The sequence below is a fragment of the Lissotriton helveticus genome, chromosome 5_1 (genome assembly GCF_964261635.1).
Source record: "Lissotriton helveticus chromosome 5_1, aLisHel1.1, whole genome shotgun sequence".
In the NCBI taxonomy this organism is placed as follows: Eukaryota; Metazoa; Chordata; class Amphibia; order Caudata; family Salamandridae; genus Lissotriton; species Lissotriton helveticus.
The window spans coordinates 903,702,861-903,724,147 of NC_136065.1; the positions used below are offsets into that span (position 1 = coordinate 903,702,861).

The 21,287-nt window shown below is 40.4% G+C and overlaps 1 long non-coding RNA gene across 2 annotated transcripts in view; it reads left to right on the plus strand.

The window, feature by feature from the left end:
- The window catches only part of LOC144753440 (uncharacterized), a 127,249-nt gene that overhangs the window by 46,356 nt on the left and 59,606 nt on the right, over window positions 1–21,287 (plus strand). The gene's annotated exons all lie outside the window — the stretch shown is intronic.

Sequence of the window (21,287 nt, forward strand, 5' to 3'; positions counted from 1 at the left end):
GCACCTTATCCCTGAAAGGGTTTAAATATTGACTGCACGATTTATTTTCTTGTTAGCGTAAGTGGGGCTATGCCGCTATTGGTGACAATATTGAGCTAGACATTACTAATGGTGTCCAAAAATGTGACAAATATCATGCGGTTTAATCACCAACTATAAGACGCATGAAATACCATCTTGACCGATAACTTGAAACTATGGATAACAGAACAGTTGACTTGTAGCTATCATGCAGTGCTATAAGATGCTCTGTGTCTGTGATATCTACTTCCATTTTAGGAACCGTATGGGGTTATTTAAGAGAGCTTATGTGCATATATGTTTTTTTTAAACAGAGCGGTGCTCCTCATTTACCTGAGCTGCAGCCAGGTGAGGTGAGGTGCGATCCCCACATAAATTGGGTGAGTGCGAAAATGTCATGTAAATGTGTTTTGACAAATCGCTGCAATAACATTAGTCAACTGTGTATTGTTTATTATAGTCGTGTGTATCTTTTCATTCCTGTCTGTTGATGTGTTCTATTTTAATTCTTTCATAGACTGGGTGGAGCATCAGCACCTGACAATCAGGTGATATTTTTCCTTTTTATTATCTTCACAAGAATTCCCAGCAGTAGCACTAACCAGGTCCTGATGAATGCATAGGCAAATCCGTATATGCTGAAACATGTTGACCACTTGCTGAGCAGATATTTTGTTAAAATGTGTTATTCACATTCTTTTAGATTTAGGGAGCTGAGAGAAAATATTAAAATAAGGCTCTTTCTACTCAGTCTCACTTAATTTTATATTCTCACTTATACACTTTTTTGCACTGCTTTTTTCTGTTGTCTTACTACACTGTTTTCCGCTCACCAGATCAAAACGGTGGGTCTTCTTACTCTCACAGTCACTTTTTTCATCTTACGTGACTGTGAATGCATTCACTCCTGGGTAAGGAGAACCCAAATGATGTAAATAGGGCGGTACAGTTAGACAACTGATGGGAAAATTTTCACCCCAGGGGTGTATTTCACGTCAATAAGATGTCCTTCCATCATGTGGTGTTACTAGTTAACATAGCCACCACCCCTCTTTTTAGTCTTTAGTTGTCACGTCAACAGCTGTGTGTGATCTGATTTCACTTTTGAGACTCCTAGATACCTTTTTGTGTTGAATGTGTAGCTTTTGCTCACACTTCTCTAGGGGTTATTGGTTAGATTAATTATCCCAAGAAGAACCTTAATTCCAGCATGGGGTTCTTAGAAACATGCTTGTCTGCACTCTGGCGGTTTATTGCAATCTTCCTTTCTCAGTTCACATCATTTGACAATGCAAAGTAACCGCCCACAGGTATACCTTTATTTCATTCATTTTTGTCACCTGTAAAGCATTGCATCTACACTCCCCGCTCGCCTGATCTTTGGCTGTGTTCGTCCTCTAGAGTGGGAACTATATATGGAAATGAGGCGAATGCATAGGTTGTGTGCTGGGGGAGGCACAACCATAGGAGCGTCAGAGTTCTCGTGTAGCATAACACATGGGCCTCACTTAGATTTTTAGTGTCTCCAGAACCAGTTTTCGGTTCCATCAGCGTGTGGTTCCCATGAGTTGGCAGTGGGAGAGCGTTTAGGAATCAGAGTGTCAGATTCATTATGTAAGTCACTTTATATATTTAGAACATTTCCACTCTCTCTGCAGCTTAGAAAATGTTTGGGAATGGTAATTTTGTTAAAACTTTTTGATGGATTGTAATCTAGCAAGATAGCAAAATACATTCGCTGTAATTGGGGGTGGTTTCTACGAGGGAGGGGAGTGCAGGGTTGACGGGACGCTTAATCGTCGCAATTGCATATTTATCAGTGTCAAGGGCTGTTATTAATGTAGCTGTCACGCACAAACACATTTCTGCATTAAATCCATTTAGTATGTGCATTATTCGGTCTGAAATGTCATCGGGGCATCAAAGCCCCCTTAGGCATAAGAGCACAGTGCCCTGCTGTGGCTGCAGAAAGGGCTGGATCAATAAATGTGACATGTTAATGCCGAGCAAATAGAATAAAAGATTTCTTTGACAAGACATGAAAAATCACCTTGTGGCAGCTGGCACGCCGATGCCATTTCAGCAAAGACACCAGCAAAGTTGATCTGACAAGTAAAGAGGAGAGATGATGGTTCTAAGGTGCTTTTGTTTCAAACTTCTTTCTTGACCTGTCAAATTTTTGAAGGCGTCTGAATGGCCCTTTTTTTTGTCATGTGAAAATTGTAGTCTTAGGCAGTTATGAAGCAGTTATCTCTTCTCAAATTGTGAATGCTGCTGTTTAATTGATTCACTTAGCATTTGAAACTGTCACGCGCCAGTAATTGCCAAATCCTGCAGTTCCAGCCCCAGTGTGTCATGCCTAAATGTGTAGTTATCAGAAAATTAATATCCTTAATGAACCGCTGCTTTCCAACTACCTGTGCATGAAATCTCGCATGCCCTTCCATTTTCTCACGGCGTAGCTGCCAGTTCTCCTGGTGGCACCTCGCGACGGCTTGTATGCCCAACAAATACCATCTCTGCTTTGGGTACACAGAGTGTGCTCAGTTACAATGAATACAGTAATTATGCTCGAGTTAGTAATTAACATAATTGTAGTCAATTACGACAAATACAGTGCAGAGAGAAATAAATGAGAGGGGAGAAATTAACAAGCTAATTGATTTATCTTCCATGTCCCCCCCCCCCCCCCGCACAACTGGCAGCGCGAGTTCGCTGGTGCCAATCGAGGGATTGTTTACAAACAAGCCACTTGCTGTGTAGATCGCCTGTCTTGCCTTTTATATGTTTTTTACTTTACCCATCCGAGGTCGGGAATGAAATACAGACTGCATTTTAGGGGTTTTGTTTTGCCCACGAACTCTGGATGCGCAATGAAAAATAAATCTACATTTTTTTTTCATGCTTGGAGTGGAGCCTCGAATATTTGTGGGCCTTGATTGAACTGGGTGTTGGTCGCTGTATTGCGCGTTTCCTTGTAGCTGCCTGGCAGAGTTTATTCAGTTAAAGTTACCGAAACCATAATGTTAATCATTTGACTTGTGTGTATGTGTTTTTCTGTCCAGACAAGAATTTGATAGTATACTAAACATTGCTCCATTAGGTATAAAGGGAAGCCTGTTGTTATGTGTGCTTGCATGCTCTTAACTTGGCTGATTTCTATTCCCAGAGAAAATACAATATAGTATCAAGATGAGAGCTCATGTATCTATATTATAGATAGGTCATATATTTACATTTAATCATATATTCTTTAGTACATAGCACAATCAAGCGGATCCATATGAGAGAACAGTTGTTTTCATTTATTTATTTCCTGAAGTGTTTTTCATGTACATAGCTTAAGCCAGCATGTGTTTCGCCCTCTCTATCTGCAGCATCAGGGCCTTTCTCAAGGCTTATTCAGAGGAAGTCATATGTATCTTGAGACAAAAACAATGCTGAGGTTCAGATGTAGTCAGAAGATAGCAAAAAGTGATGTCTGCACCAGAGCTTCGGTCTCTGTGAAGTCTGCAGGAATAGGAAGAAGCTTGTGGTTGCCACTGGAAGTGACTAAATTTGTCTTTTAGTTATGATAGCACATACATTGTGTATTGATAAATTGTGCCCTATCATGTATTCTGTTTGTAAATGTATTGTTTGTATAGGATACATGGTTTTTAGGCCAAATAATAATGTTGAAATATGAGCTAGGAAAGTAAAGTTGTATTTTTTTTTTTTAAATGTAGGGCCACAAATTTCTTGTGCTTACCTCTCTACAATTCGTTAGCTCCATACAATTCACTGCAATGCAAAAATTCAACATAAACCATACAGAGCATAATAAGGTAACACACTCTTAAATAGTACACTAGTGCTGTAGACACTGGTGCAAGGTGAAATTTATTTTTAAAGTAGTTGAGGAATAGGTTGTACCCTTCAATTCTAATATTAAAAATTTCAAAATGAAAATTAGACATTGTCCATACGTCATCCTGTTATATATTTTTTTTGTTCATATGATCATCAAATTTGATGCACTGTGTTACATATGATTTGCAGCCAACACGAGTTTTGCCCCTTATGACGGGCAAGCCTGGGGCTTTTTCAAGGCACATGACTGTATTAAAGTGAATCTTCAATTTGTAGTCTTCCCTATTCAAGAATGTCAAGGCCTTATAGCCAAATGCTGAAAAGCGGAAGTAGCCTGCTCAGGTCTCTGTGGTGAAAAGACTTTAATTTAGGTGTGTGCCTTGAAAAAGCCCCAAGTGTGCCTCCATAAGGGCGAAACACATGTTGACTGCAAATCACATGTAAGACAGTGCACCAACCCTCATGATCATGTGAGTAAGGAAATATCATATCTAACAGGATGACTCATAGGCGTTAATGTCTAATTTCTATTTTGGAATTTTGAATAATATAAAACAAGGCACAACCTATTTCTCAACTACTTTATCATTATTACATTGTGTATTTTAGGGGTTAATCCACTTATAGGATGACCCGTTTTGAAAACATAAATTCAGCCCTGTCTACGTGGCGTAAACCCCTGCATTTATTCAACCACCTCTCAATGCATACTGTAAATTATTTTTGTTGACTGTATCACAAGAATGAAATGACATGAGGTGTTCGTAAAGGTAACCATGACCACTAATGGATGAGGTGGCAGCATTAGTAGAATGAGTAGACTGAAGAAGATTCACGTTCAGAAGTAGATGATTCAATAAGATAAAAACTTTTGCTTATACAGGGTCACACTGCTCGCTGTAGTGGAAAGTCTAGTGTTAACAACTGTCAAGTTGAATACCTCTGTACTCTACATATTTATTTACTTAGTTCCCAATAGAGCACTCTAGGATTACTAATGAGCCCCAATGCAAAGTCAGAAGCTTCCTTGCCTACCCCGTTGCAAAACTGACTGATATTATCTTTAAAGCAATAACTCTATAGCAACTAGAATATATCCACTCCTCACTAAGGTAATGTGCCTGCAACAACTACTTGAGAAGCATTTATATCCTAAATCTGGAAACTAAAAAAACTCAGAACTCGTAGAGCAGTCTCCGCTTCTTCCTTGTGCAACCTCTCTCCCTGTCCTTCTGAGATGTACAGAGACTCTAATTCGTTTCTAGAAAGTACTAAAACACGTCTGGTTAAACTGACTTGCATTCTTTGATACTTTGACCATTCCTGAACATTGTTTCATATTTAATGTTCTAACAGATTTCCACCACCTAACTCTGTCTACATGTCTACTTTTCGCAGTATCTGCTTCTACTAGTCCTCTGGATTGTATCTAAATTTTCTCTCCTTTTGATTCTTTTCTCTGCTCTGAACTGTATGACACCAACTTGATGGCTCACCTCTCCTGCTCTCGCTCCTTCTCTTCATCCATTTCTCTTTGTGATCTAGCTTGGTTCTACTTCCTTTTCTTACTGCCTCCTTCTCATTACTCCACACTACTCATTACTCCACACTTTGTCTTCTTCATTTAAATACTCTAGTGGTGCTGTTGCCAGTGTACCCCATGGTTTAACTGTGCCACGAAGTTCATTGTTCATGGATGAACATTGCTTCGCTGTTCCTTGTAAGGGGTGTTCTCGGTCTCAATCATTATTGCTTGCACAGTGTGCTGGCATGTCTAGATTGAATGTGCTTTATCAAAAGAAAATATGCATACATCAATAAATGAAGAAATACCTAGACACAAGTGCTTTAGGATATCATTTAATACATAGACACTAGAGGCATCTCTTTCCATGTCGTAAAACCATACTACTTTCCAAGCAAAGACCGTACGCAAAATTAGGGACACAAAATCAAATTTTTAAGGGAAAAAGGCTAATATCTGATGGGACACAGCATTAATCTGAAATATGCAGGGCAGTCTTCAAAGGGCGACTGTGTGAAGCATGTGTAGGAGTGCTCTGCAGATTACTAAAAAGCTGATCACTTTCACATTGTAGTGGATGTGACACACAGAGAATGGGGTTTGCTGTCCTTCCTTAAGCAAGTGACCAGGGAAAGTCGTGCCCATTTATTATTAGGAACGTTTATAGAAATAGGCAAGCAAATTGGAAATCTCAGTCCATTTATCTTCCACAGAAGACCTTGATCATGAAGTCTTGTAAATAATTTTGTGGCCATCTAAATGTCAAACTGTGCAACAAATTTACTATTACAATTTCAAGTGCACGTGCAACTGTTTTCAGGTTGAACAAAGTGGGTCTTCTGACACGTTTTAAAGGACTTGGTGTACACAGAAATGCCTACAAACAAATGTACTTATCGTGAGTCAGGTTGTAGACCTGCTTTATACGCTCCTCTGAACGGTTCTCTTCCTGTCATTAAATTACCATAGCAATGCTATATCAGACAACGACGTATTTGTCCATTGCTGTTGTGCACCTTACACTACAACAAGTACCAATATTTCGCAATATTTCGTATGGTTCCTCATAACTGATTACTCTACTTTATTATATTTTGCTTGTAATGTCCATAGAAATTCCTACCCGAGGACTATACGTCAGTGATGTGACACAGTGCTGAAAAGGCATGTATGTATTTGTGTTAAATGAAAGTTGCAGTATATTTAGGCACCGAGCACTAGAGAGTGCGTTACAGCTCCGTGGTTTAAGTGTTCTTGTTTTCTATGCAGTATTTTCTTTCTCTGTTAGGCTTAGTATGCTGTTTCCGGATTTAGAGCAGCTCACTTCAGTTGAGCGGCACACGCTGGCATAAGGTGAATGACAAACAGCATGTTTGCCATCAATTTTCTGACATGGCAACATCACCATCACAGCCGCAGGAATTCCATGCAAAATCTTTTGAGCGCTAACGCGGTGCCCACTGCGAAGACAACTTCTGATATGACTTCATTGTCATCGGTTTTTAATGCACTTTTCAAATAATGTTTTTTTTCTCCAAAATATTACAAAATATTATGAGAGGCTGGGATTCACTGACCTGGTAAACTACTTAACAGGTACCTGCACATCTGAGCAATGCACCTTATCAAAATATCAGTAGAAAATTGGATGTTGTAATAACTCTGGTTCTTAACCTTGTCAGGTTTAATGGATACATTTCCAGTACCATGCACAGGGAATTACACACTCAAGATCTGCTTGTAAGCTTGAAAAGCACATAATGCTTGTGACCTGCTGAATAATGTTGTTCTTAAATTGCATTAAAACGCTTTAATGTGTTTCACTAGCTGGGCGAATACGCAAAGGAGCCTCGGCTAGTCCTCCACTGGCCCCCATTTTCCTTGAAGTCAATTTGCTAAATGTAATACTTACAATAGGGGAAGATAATACTTTAATTATCTCCAAACCTGCAGGCATAAATGGTCTTTTGGATGATATTTTTTAATATTCTTAAAAATGCATGGACCGTGGTGGTCTCTTCAGGAAGAATTAACTTTTGATCGCCACAGTATTTATCTGCTTGCATTTTTTTTTATAAACCACCACATACCACTGTAGTCAGTTTCTTTGATTGTTGAATAATCTGAAGCAACTGACATTAGCGTACTGGCCTACGATTTCAACAAGACGTGTCCAGTTAATCTGTGCATAAATCAGCTGTTGTGTGCATTCTAGGGTTTTGTTTTTTCTGCTTTTGTTTTATGGAATTCGGAGGGTAGAGTCTGGATATTTTCTAAGGCTTTGATCATACTTTATCAAACCCTGGTGCATTGGAATTGCACTTTCGGACTGCTGTTCACCAAATCTTCTCTGCACCTTAATTGCAGATGTATATGTTACACTCGTCTGCACTGCGTCTTTACTTCAATACCCTATGAACGGTATCCACGCTGTATTTGCAAATTCATTAAAGTACAGTTGTAATTACACTTTACATTTTACATACACTTCCTGAGTGTTGCACTGCAACACCACTGTAAAGACTCTTGTCATGATATTTCACAATGTACACACTGCATACACTATCATCATCATCAGGAAAACCTTATTTAGCCAGAGATCCAGCCATAAAAGCATAGTGTAAAAATACAATAAAACATTTTTAAAAGCTCAAAACAAGTGGACAGATCTAAAATCACAAGATATCTCAGTTGGATACACCCCCGCATTTAATGCTCATTATATCTCTAAAGCTTGTCCATGCCGCTTTCTTATGGCTAGTGCACGTTCAATAAAATGAATCATGGCATAGCAAGTCGGGGGGAGTGGGTATCCAACTTTTGCAATATATTCAAGGCTGTCCTGTGCTGATTACAATTGGCTGCATGAAGCAAGTGCAGCGTGCTTTGTTGTGTGACAGAATCACAGGGACAGTTAGGGAGATTAATAAACCAGATACCCTGGGAAGGATATGCTACAAGAAAATGAATTCAATTAAAGTGAAACCTGGTGAGATCAAATGTTTGCCCCTGGCATTGTGAACTAGTGTGAGGTAAAACGACAAACCACGTGAAAGTTTAATAGGCACATAGTTTAGAGCTTTCAGGAACTGAAAATAAGCCCTTTGGCGAATTTCTTCTCTCCACTTATGGAACAACTCTTTTGCCAACGGTTTGCTACCCCTTGGAATAGTTTCTGGGTTTACAAAAATACCCTTCAGTTTATAAATTCTTAAAACACAAATTTTACACAATTCAGCCAGGGGATGGACCCAGCATTATCCAAACAAATTAAGACTTGCATAACCTCCCTCATAAGAATAGCTTCCAGGGCTGACCAAACTCTCGCCAAAGGAGTAACGGGCTAAGTTTAATTCTGTCCTCTATATAGTTTGCTCAATGTTACAAATAGCAAGCAATAGAAGAGAGGGACTGTGGAACTACCAGAAATGATGTACTAACTTATTTTTTATTATCTGAAGGAAATCTACTTTTTTATAACCCCTGACGCTCCTGCTCCATAAGTAGCTACTGCAACACATTTGGCATTATACATTGCAGAGTTCCCTCACCTCAACCTTCTCGCAAAATTCAAAACGGAATCAATTGATCATGGGAAGTGAAGGGTACATGATATATATCCCCTTCGATGCTTGTGACGGAACGGTTCCGTCACGAGCGCCGGTTGGGCTGTGCTTATGACGGAACCGTTCTGTCACGGCCACGCCCGTTTTTAGAACCTTCAGCACAGCGCGAAAATTCGTGCCGCGCTGAAGGTGAGATATATATATATATAAGTCCCAACTCGTGTTGAAATCAAACTCAATTCCCAAATAGGTAACATTTTCAACTTTAGTTATCTCAGTACCACCCAGTTGGTATTTCATCGTTTTTGTTCTTTTAGGGCCCACTATTACAAAAGATTTGCCATAGATTAGTTTTCAGTTCTAAGTTATTCATGAAAATTTTAAACCCGTCTGCGAGGGTTTGCAGCCCCATAGCCATTCCCGCAATGAGCATGGCATCATCTGTATATATCAGTACTGGAATTAATGTTTCCTTAGTTTTGGGCATGTATTTCCCTACATTGCGCAATGTTTCTTACAACCTATTTAAATACAATAAAAACAACAGAGGGGCCAACACACAGCCTTGCCACACACCCATCCTGAACCTAATTTCGAGAGAGAGAGAGAATGCCCCATTTATCCCAAACCGAATTTTCACAAAAGTGTCTGAGTGCATCCTATACAGCTAATTTGCCAGTGGCTTTTCAAACCCTTGTTTGTCCATAATGGACCTCATGATAGAACGGTTTACCATATCAAATGTGCTGGAAAGGTCCATAAACACTAGGTGAACGGACCCCCGTTTTGCATTGCCCTATTTCCCCAGAATGAGCTGAAGGTTTAGGCACTGATCAATAGTACCATTACTTTTGCAAAATCCATATTGTCCCCTATAGAGTAGCTGCCTCTCTTCTATCCAAAGCGAACCAAAGGGGATGATGGACGGGGCATTTGAGCAAATCAAACAGTCACCCCAGTCAACTGATCTGGGTTTAATCCATCATCATTCTTTAACTCACTCCACCACCCCAGTTCAGACATGGCCATATGCAAATCAGTCTGACCCTGTGCCTCATGGGAACAGTCTAGCCCGAACTGCGAAGCCATGCCTTCCCTGGATCGGAAACAAGCATCCTGGGACCGGTTTCTGGCTATTCAGCCATCATCAGCCAGGCTAGCTTGAATCCAGTGGCAAAGTGAGCAAGGGACCCACGTCTGGGCATACCCTGCCAACTTAGGGCGAACTAAGCGAACCAAAGGGGTTTGCATATGGCCATGTCTGAATTGGGGTGGCGGAGTGAGCTAAAGAATGATGATGGATTAAACCCAGATCAGTTGACTTGGGGTGAGTGCTTGCAATGTTCAACACTCCGTCCATCATCCCCTTTGGTTTTGCTCTCCTCTATCCAAGCCTCCAGTTTTGATGCAATAACCCTGCCCAGGACCCTATATGATCTACCTAAGAGGGAAATTGGTCGGTAGCAACTAGGCAGGGTTTTACTCCCTTTTTAAAAATCGCTTATTACTTCTGCCACTTTTCTTAATGAGATTAGCTGACCAGTTATAGCAGCCGTAAAGACATTAGTTAAAATGAGAGCCCACAAAGTAACATTGGACTTAAAGAGGTCCATAGGGACCCCATCTGGGACTGGCGCTTTCCCAAAACGGCTCTGATTGATTGCTTCTGCTGCTACATCCTTAACCTGATTTGACTGGCTAAATAAAAGGTGGTCTTCTTGGCTCAGCTGTAGTTCAACAGATGTTGCTAAAATGAGTATCCTTTTTGCAGCTAAATACCACAGTAAAATGTTCTACCCAGGAGTAGAAAGTGATGTTACTACCGACACTGGGTTTGTTATATCCTGAAAAGAAGGGTTTGTTCACAATCTTCCGAAACCTTACATTGTCTTTTACAGTAGTTGCCTTCTCCAAGTCCTCCCAAGCTTCACTTCTAATCTTCACTTTACTTTGTTTTAAAGCCTTCCTATATTCATTCCTGCATAGCTGAATTTCTTACTGGGAGTGGCGTGTTTTCTCAAGGGTCCATTTGAGTCGCTTGCACGCTGAGGTACAAGTTTGGTTAAACTAGCCCTTCAATGGCTCATTGCTTCTGGGTTATTACTTAACATCTTAGCAGAGATAAATGAACAGACATCTCCAAAGGCCTCTCCGACTTTCAAAGTTTTGTTCTTCACTGCAGGTTATAATTGAGAAAGCACTTCGATTCTCCTTAATAATATCACACTTAAGTTTATCCTTATCAATCACTCCCCATTTACACCTTATGCCCCCCTTACTTGAATACTCAACAAGGTGGCTAAAGCTTTTTGCCACTCCTCAACTAGATTTAGGGAAAAGGAAACAATTAGCTGGTTGTGGTCGCTGACACATCTGGCCAATACCTTGTAATCTTGCAACAAGGGCAGAGATTTCTAGAGATAACACATGATCAATGTTGCAACCTTTCCCATAGTCACTAAATGTACGGGGAAGGAATGCAGTTAAGCTTCTGTGATCTCTAGCAAAGGTAAGACTCGGAGCAAATAGAACACTATCGCCTGAATACCTATAAGGTACGTGCTTAAAATGAGTCACTTCCACACCTTCCTGATTTTTCAGCCCACATAGGCTAGAATAAATATCCTCACAAATCTGTAAGTTAAAATCTCCCACCCCAAAAAAAATAATTTCCTTCCTTTGGCCAAGCCGAGCACATACAATGTCCTCTTCAAGATCATCAGTAACCTTTGTTGAGCTATCATCAAAGATATTCCAGTAAAAATGTATCAGCATGATAGCAAATGAAACTGGCAAAGTCATTAAAAGTAACTAATAAAAGCAGCTGGATTAAACTTCCTTAATTTTAAGTTTAGTCAATTTGATGGAAAAGAAAGTTGGTAGTTCACCCTTGGGTCTTCCCGAAACGGAGGGAGTTGCTAGAGGGTTAGACACTGAAACCCATTCCAATGGGAGTCATCAAGGGCGCAGGTTTCCTGCAGGCAGATTATGTCATGCTTATTTGTGTAGAAATTCCAGTCAGGATTCAGCAGCTTCCCACTGGTCCTTGCTACATTCCAAGACAGGATCTTGATGCCTGCACTCGCGGTGTAGCTACCAACTGGTTGATCAGCTGGCTCATTTGTTAGGGAAACACTAGGAGCCTCTTGACAGTCCATATTTTTATTGGTATTCATACTTATGTGTCCCACTGCAAAGCACAGTCTGAAAGAAAGAAGGACAAGCCCTCCAGCTTCGGCGTACATGGCTTTCTCCTTGGTTACCCCCATGGTTTCCATGGACAGTCAGTCCAGGTCATCCAATGACCACAAAACTACAAAGGAGTTCTTAATCGGAACATTGAACAATTGCTTGTTTGGATATACAAAAGACCCCAAGACTGTAAAAATACCCCAATGGAAGAGTTTTAATTTTACTCTGTGATAATGTCCTCTGGGAGAGACACTGAAGCAGCATATCAACAATTTTAGGCGTTTTTAAGTTGATAATTACACATCACCCTGGGGCATCTTTGGGATGAATTCCAAACCAAGAAGTTCTTCTCACAGCGAAGACTTCTTTTGCAAGGTCCTGCAGCCATCCTGAGTTTGTTTTCAGCCAGAAGATGGATTTATTTTTCAGGGCCATGTGATCCTCTTTTTTATGCGATGGTAACACTGGGATGTCCTTTAAAATGATTAGGCACGGTGTACACTCAGGTGGCAATTGAGGGTAGACTGTACTAGAACTTCCAACATTACAAGGTCTGCTAGAAACACTCCAAGGATGCCAAGCAAGTCCCAGTAAATATGTAAAGGATCGAACAGTACTTGTACCGGCATGCCAAGAAACTAAGGAGCCAAGAGGGGTGGCCCAGTCCAGCCTCTTCCTGGCTGTGTGATTGGCTAAGATGGGCCCGTCTTGACCCCGTCTTCCCCTTGGTGTGTCCCATGCTGTTCCGCACTGCGGGAGGTGAGCACGCTAATAAGCGCAGGATGGGCAGGCAGGACCAACTGATAGTGCTTCCAGGTGTATGGATTGCTGGTATGTGCAGTTCAAAGCACATGCCAGGCCCACTAGTGCCGTTGACTGTCAGCCAGACAGTATGCAGTTATACTGCAAAAGGATCATTAGGTTCAGCTCTGAGGGTATCCATGTAAGTGGCATAACACCCTGTTAAGTGTTTCTGCCTGGAGATTCGTAATGTCAAGATCGTGGAACCCACACTGAGACCCCCGAGGCTGGTGAGGATGTCTGCACGGAGTGCATGTTGAACTCCCTAGATTTGCCACCTAAACACTTCTGTGTCTGCCGATTTGTCAACTATTGCCAGACAAGTTGTTACAGAGGTTATTCCTAACCAGGGTACCCCAGTCCTGTATTCTGTTGTGTTTTAATTTGAGACTGTCCGGGTGGCGTTCTTCCATTGTAGACCCTTTTCAGTAGCTTTCAATATCTGTTTTTGACTCTGGCTTCTGTCATACTGCCTGTGCTCGCGGGAACAATAGTTACTGTAGATGACTTCTGTAGATTGCTGTAGTTGGGAACACTACAATCCCCCCATCAATCATTGATTAACTTTGATGCCTCAGAGATCAAGAAAGGTATTCAGTAATGTGTATCCAAAGCACTCCGAATACAATGTCAGACTATGTGCCATTCAATTTAGACAACACAACTTCACATTTGTTTTAGCTCTTTACAGTGCTGAATAAAAAAAAAAAATACCAGGACCCTTCTTGGGAGGCCATTGCAACCCCCACCACCCATTTCTCCTGTCAGCACTGCTGATAAAAGTACCAACATAACTACTAACACTTGCACAATTCAGACATTTCAAGGCCACTCAAATCTATACTAATCTCGTGGTGGGCAGGTATTATTAATTGCTAATGTATATTGACTTATTGAACAATGTTGTTGTGTTAGCTCAATGTTTGTCAAACAGCTCCACTATATGGTGGGCTGCCACTAGAGCTGGTGCTGAGCACCTGAAACCACTGACTCAAATTACGCACTGGATCTACAGGCTAATCTGTGTCCTTAGCCAACAAGATATCGACATATTTCTCCATAAAAATATCCTCTAAATTGATTCAATGTCCATTCCAAAGCGTCCACCAAAAAGTGAAGACCTCTTCACACTCATACACCTGGAGATTGTCTGCGACAGTCTCATCATTGGTGTGCTTCACCAAAACACCACACAATAAATGAAACAGCTGCACATGGAGAAGCTACCCCTCAGGCTAACTCCTGCAACCTGTGTTCCTGTAGCTCATGTTGCCACCTTATAATCAGTCCCTGACCTATGCTCTCCCTCAGGGTAGTGTGTGTTCATGCATAGGATTTGTATTACTGGCTACTACGATAATTACAAATTGTTTAATGTTTCAGTTTGTGTACAGCATTATTACAAAGTAGGGTATTCAAAGCAATAAAACCAAACCACTTCAAGAATACATACTTGGCAGTGAGTTCGACATCTTTTAGCACTTTCAAAATTTTAGAGTGCCTTCATCAGAATCATTGATTAACAATGATAGTACCAATTGACGCCACTTAACAACGTTTCTGTAGTAAAATCTTTATAGTTTTATACAGACAAGAATACTCATAACAATGGTATTATGTAAATCAAATCCTTCTAATATTTATACATCGTGAGTTACTATGGGTATAAGAAAGAGAGAGAGGGGATTAACAAAAGAAAAATATAAGAATGCCATCATGTGAATGTCAATAAAGAACAATAAAGCAAAAAGTATTAAATAAAAAACTTGACTTTATTCAGTTCATCAATACAACTGTTCATGGTGGTTTAATTTTTTCAACATAGAAATCCAACTGAACATAACAGAGAATACTTTATGCTAGGATTGTGGTATCTTAACTGGTGATTTGGCTTACATGTTTTTCACTGTTTTAAAAAAAAAACATAAATAAAAATAATGTCATGAGCAATGCCAATAGCTCTAACTTTTGCAAAGGCGAAACCGTTGCATTGTAAATGCTTGTTAAACGTCCTCCCAGTTTTTCTATACTTATGACATTTTTATATGAACGTTTCAACATGGATCTGATGTCTGTATTCCTATTAGAAGCAGCAGTTCAGACTTTATTTATTTGAAGGCTTTCTGTTAACGTCACATCATGCTTTCTTCACAGCACTGAACACTTCAAAAATTAAGGTTTAGGGTTGTCGACTAGCACGAGACCAGTCACCTGCAGGGCATGACCCCTATCAAGTATTCCTTATTCGCTACCATCAATTCACTGTGGTGTAGCCCACAGCTTCCTTCAACTAGTCCTTTTGGAGGAGTTTAGTGAAGTGCAAATAGTTTTGTGCAACTCTCAAGGTCGGGTTCAAAGCATTCCATAGATTTGAGTCTTGAATTTCTGGGGATTTGCCTCTGCGTTTTCTTGGTTTGATGGAATGGAGCTGACTAGAGAATTCAGTTTGGCTGTAATGAGGCATTGATTTTGCATCTATTCCCCAGGCTTTATTTCCTTTATGCATTACACACAGAACTAACAAGAATCTCTTTTCATCTGGTAGCCAATAAAGAGTTTTCAGGGCGGGCTTTACATGGTCCAGCTTTTGATGATATAGAAACAATCTAGATGCATGATTCAGCAGTCTTTGGTGCCACAGGGCCTGTCCTACTTTAGCTCTGTGTACTGGTACACACCTTCCAAACTGGACCCTCAGGTTTAAAACGTGAGCTGTCATAGTCTTTTCAGTGTGCTAGTGTAGGGGCAAGAGCTCAGAAATTAACAATCGGTCAACAGACACACTACTGTGTTGTCCACCCCATTGCTTTTCTTTTCAGTTTCGATGGATTTTTATTGAATTTTCTGATTACAACAATTGGGGTGGACATGCCCAGTCTTGGGAAAACCAACAATTTCCATGCCTTCCAGAAACCCGCACTAGAGCACTACTGAAACCTTTATCACCCTTAAAATCCCTACCACCCCTGCCCACTATATCTGACATTCTGCTATTTGGTACTTTTTGTTGTCCACACAATTGCATAATTCCAGTGCCCCTGACTATGGCCATTCTTTGGTCAACCAAGTTGCACCTTTTTTTCTCTTCCTCCTAGCAATTTACCTATAGTCTAATTTACAGATCACCAGGATCCAAAACCCCTAACTATGATTTCATCAAAACTACATATCTCAATCATGAAAGCACCCTCTACTTCAGAGACTTCAAGCTTTGGAAACCCCCACCAATTAGGAATAAAGAATCCCACCTCGGTCTCCTCAACACATCTAACCTTACTCAAACATCATTGATTGCAATAACAACTAAAGTAACATTTGGGGTGTAGGTATCATTTTGCTCACCTCACTTGAGTAGTTAAATATCTCTAACTATGTGTTGAACTGATCACTTTTCGATCCACCTGTATACACCCCACCAAGCATTCTGTTATTAATTCCCACCCAACGCCCCTCAAATAACTGTCAACTACTTTTAAGACCTCCACCTGTTAGTCTTCAGTGGGATGCATATCAAAAACTCATGCCCATCATTCCAAAAGGTTCTGCTCCATTTAGTGAATTTTGAGCAAAAAAAGTAACACAATGAGTCTTTACATTGAATCCTCCACTCATGCTACCACGATCACACCACAGAGCATAACCAGGCTCCTTTGAGTCTGTCATGCTAGCATCTCATTTCCTTCAATGGCCTATTGAAGACATTTCTATGAAGACATTATCCCACATTTACCATCAACAATCCTTTGCATATGATACACCCACATCAACGAATCAACATCTCACTTCAAATGACTCTCTAAAGTAAGATAGGCCTGATACTCCTTTTCCTAAAAAAAGCTGTGTTGAGACCAATGACCACTGCTACTAATAACCATCCTCCTATTCCCTATTCCAGTGAAAGATTCTCCAGAATGAGGCATTCGCTCAGTTACAGGCACATATTGACACCCACAAACTCCACTGCAGAGCATACACAGCCACATTCAAGTTACAGCCAATGCCTTTCAGATAGTAGACCCCTGCCCCTTGGTTCACCTGGACTTATCACCAGTATTTGATACTTTTGATCACAATGCTCAATTAGATTTAACAAACATCTGTACTTTTTCTCAAAACCTTTCTTAGCAATAGTCACCAATTCCTCCTAATGGGACTTTCCAGGCCACACCAGCTTTCATTCACTTGTGAGATCTGGCAAGGAGCCACTCTCAAAGGTATCGCCAGTGTGAGCTGAGATCTCCTTACGGAACTTATAGATAAGAATCTGAAAAGATTCACTCTGCAGCTTGCAGGCTTTGCCATGTCCCTGATCTTTGATGTAGCATGTTCTTTAAGAACCCCATCACTCAGAAAACCCTAATGGCATTCCCTCTTCCATAAAGTAAAACCATACCCACCAGATTAAATCCTCTGAGGCAATGTCCAAATCTTTGTTCTCTCACATCTTGACAAATCCGACACCTTCCATGTTGGCATATCCAATATTGCCTTGAAACGTGTCCTTTACCAGCCATATCCTCAATAGTGGACAATTTATTTGGATCATCCCAACTTTGATCAACATATTTTGACTGCCTATGCAATACTGAATCACACCCAGAAAAAACTGGGTCACTTGAAAAGAGCTGATGGCCAAATCACCAGTATGTGCACCTGAGAGGTCAGCAACCTCTAATGGCTGATGCAACATCAGAAACCAAAACATAGTCAGACTCGTAATAATCGCGCTAGGCTTATTAAGTTGCTGAGTCGCCTAATTGCTTGCTACTGTGCTTTAAATGTTGTTGTGGCCGGCCCCTGGGTTGTAGGCCCGTATTTGTTTGCTTATAATTTTCAATAAAGGTTTTCAAAAAAAAAAAAAAAAAAAAATGGCAATATTGCAATAACCTAAGTCTTTAAAGTGCTCCATTCCCTATTCATTCTCATTGTTTTTTTATTTGGTGAATTGCAACTGCTGATTTGTCTCTACGGATAGGTTTCACTTTTGCAATCAGTTTGGTATATAAAGTAAATACATCTAAGTTCCATAGCCAGCATAGAGCATCCTCAGTGATATGAATCGCCCCCATTGCACTTAAAGTTAATGAAAGAGTGCCTAAGCATTCAGCAATGCGGGCCACACTTGTGGTAGTAATGTGGTGTACAGATACCTATTAGGAATGCATAGCCATTATCTATGCATCTACTGTTGACAAGTTTAATCTCAGACTGAATCCTGGGCTGCATGGTGAGTGAATGGAATTATTTTCTACTGTTTTTACTTCCTACACCGATTCCCATACTGGGGAACCGTTGATAATGTACCTTTTCCCAATTCGTTAGTGGTGGGCTCTGGAGCCCAATATACAGGTTAAGTTCAGGATGACACACCCATGATCACCAGAAGATATCCCATTTCACTCCGCTTAGGTGTCCCATTTTGTTTGTTTCCTTTTGATCTGTTCAAATACACAGTATTATACTAGTTCAGCCATAATGCCTATCAGTAGTAATTATTTTTCTGCAGGATATTAGCACTGGATGTAGTTCCTTGATTAAAAAATATAGGGAATAAATACGAGAAACAATGTTCCCACTGGGTATCCTTATAAGTTTTCTCTATTCTTTTTTTTTTTAAACAAGTCTTTATTGATATATTTTTTCAACCCCAATTTTACATAAAATCCCCCAAAAAAGCAAATATAGACTTCGCCCCTCCCCCGTACCCCCCTCCCGGCATGAATGCATACATGTTTGTACACGGTTAATGATATGACATTTGTAACAATATTTTGACACTAATAATATACATTTCCTATATAAGTTCACAATATTTGACATAGGTAAATTATTAAGCCAGATTCTGTATCCAGCGTGTCAGGGGATCCCAGATTTCCAGCCCCGTCCTGTGTCTCCTTCTACCCTTCCTCCGATATATAGCCATTTCTAGATTATATGTGGCCAAGAGTCTCGCCCGACATTTTTGAAAAGCAGGAGGATTGGGGTCTAGCCAAGCTGTGGCCAAGCATATTCTAAAGACTGCCGTGGCAATAAATATAAGCCCTTGCATTCCTATAGGACAATTATCTCCGTTCAGTCCAAGTACTAATTCTGTCGTTGTGATTTCAATTCTTGAATTAAAGATTTCAGACAGAAAGGTGGATATATCCCTACGAACTGTACCCAGTGTAGCACATGTAGCAAATATGTGCACAATGTCTGCCTCATACTACATACAGCGTGGGCATTCCGTGCCTCTACCTGTGCTCCACTTGGCAATCTTATTTGGGGTATAGTATAGCTGGAAATATGTTTTATAATATTGGGCTTGCAAGTTAGCCGAAGTATTTCTCACAAGTCCCTTCCGCCACATCCAGTTTATAATGCCATTTTGCTGCGAATTTTTCCATGTTGTCTGATAGTGCGGACGTCAGGTTATCGTAAATTACTCCAATCTTAACAGTCGTATTTATGCTTATTGCTTCGATTATCTGATTTTTTCTAAACTTGGATGGGCCTCCCCCTTTTTTCATTAAAAAGTCTCTGATTTGTAGGAACTTAAAGAAATCTCTTTGGTTTAGCCCGAATTCAATTTTTAGTTCCTCGAATGACTTAAATCCTGTATTGGAGTAAAAATTGCCACACCGAATAATCCCTGCCCTTTGCCACCTTTTCATGCAAGCGTCCCTAAAGGTTTCTGGGAGGTTGTTATTCCCCACTAAAGTTGTATAATAGGAGAATCTCCCGATGCCCAAGAGTTTTAGAACATTATTCCACACCGAATATACACCCCTAAGGGTTTTAAATCGTACTTTTTTTAAATAACAATTATACGTTAGTCGCCAAAGATGTTCATTAGCTTCATTGCCTAAGATTAGTTCCTGTGGTGTTGGGATCGCCCCCTCTTGCTCTGTGTTCCTTTCTGGGGTAAACAAAATATTGCTATACTTTAGTATCGTGGCCCACCAGTACACTTTGAGGTTGGGTAATGCAAGGCCACCTCTATTTTTTGGAAGTGTAATGTATTTAAGTGCTCGGCGTGGTCTTTTGTAGTTCCATATAAACCGAGAGAATAGGTCCTCTATTTCCTTAAATATTTGTGGGGTGAAATCTAAACATATGGTCATAAAGAAGTATAAAAATTTAGGAAAGTATAACATTTTTATGGCATTGCATCGTCCCACTAGAGTCAGGTGAAGATTATCAATTCTACGGAGGTTTTTCCCCGTTTGCTTTATAAGTGGTTCGAAGTTAATTTTAACCAGATTATCTAGGTTGGATGTTATATTCACTCCTAGGTACGTGGCGATTGCAACTATCCTGTTTTCCTGATGTGTGATCTTGCTGTTAACAACTATCTGGGTTTTGCCCTGATTAAGCTTATATCCTGATACCTCCCCAAATTGTCTGGCGTCTTCTTCCATAACTTTTGCTGCTTCCCTGGGATCTCCTGTGACTATCGCTATGTCGTCCGCATAAGCTAAGGTCTTGGTATTACCATTTATGGTTTTGATTGGTGGAATTGCCGGATTGGATTCTAGTCTAAGAATAAAGGGGTTACTAAAGATTGAAAAAATAAGGGGGAGCAAGGACACCCCTGTCTTGTCCCTCTGGTTACTCTTATGTTCCCAGACATTTCCCCATTTATCATAACCACTGCTTCCAGGTTTGTATATAACATGCGGGTAGCTTTAATGAATCGGTCACCAATCCCACTCTTCGACATAGCCGTCCAAAGGTACTGCCAGGAGACCCTATTGAAAGCCTTCTCGTCTAATAGTATCAAGGCCACCTGCCACCTCCGCTATATCAAAGAGTGTGATAGCCCTCTGGACATGGTCAGTGGTGGATCGACCCGGAATGAAGCCGTGTTGGCGTGGCAAGATAATTTTATGTATATATTACGCCAATCTGGTTGCCAATAGTTTTGAATAGATTTTGGAGTCACAGTTTATTAGTGTGATCGGGCGGTAAGATCCCAGTTGTGCAGGGTCTTTGTTTTTTTTTGGGGAATACTATAATTTTTGCCCTGGCCCATGAACCTGGTGGCTGTCCCGCCAAGAAAATATGTGTTATTATTGCTGTTATAATTCCCTTCAGTGTTTATGGAATTTAGCATAAAATTCGACTGGTATCCCATCCAGCCCGGCTGCTTTTCCGATTGCTAAGCTATTAATTGATAACAAGAATTCCCACCATTCCGGACTTATAGCTAAGCTTTCTTGATCTTCCTCCGATAGTCGAGGTACTCTTCGATTTCTCTTTGATTTGTATTACTTTCCTTGTATAGATCTTGATAGTAATCTTGGAACGCCCCTCTTATCCCTATTGGGTTTTGTATGAGTCCGTTT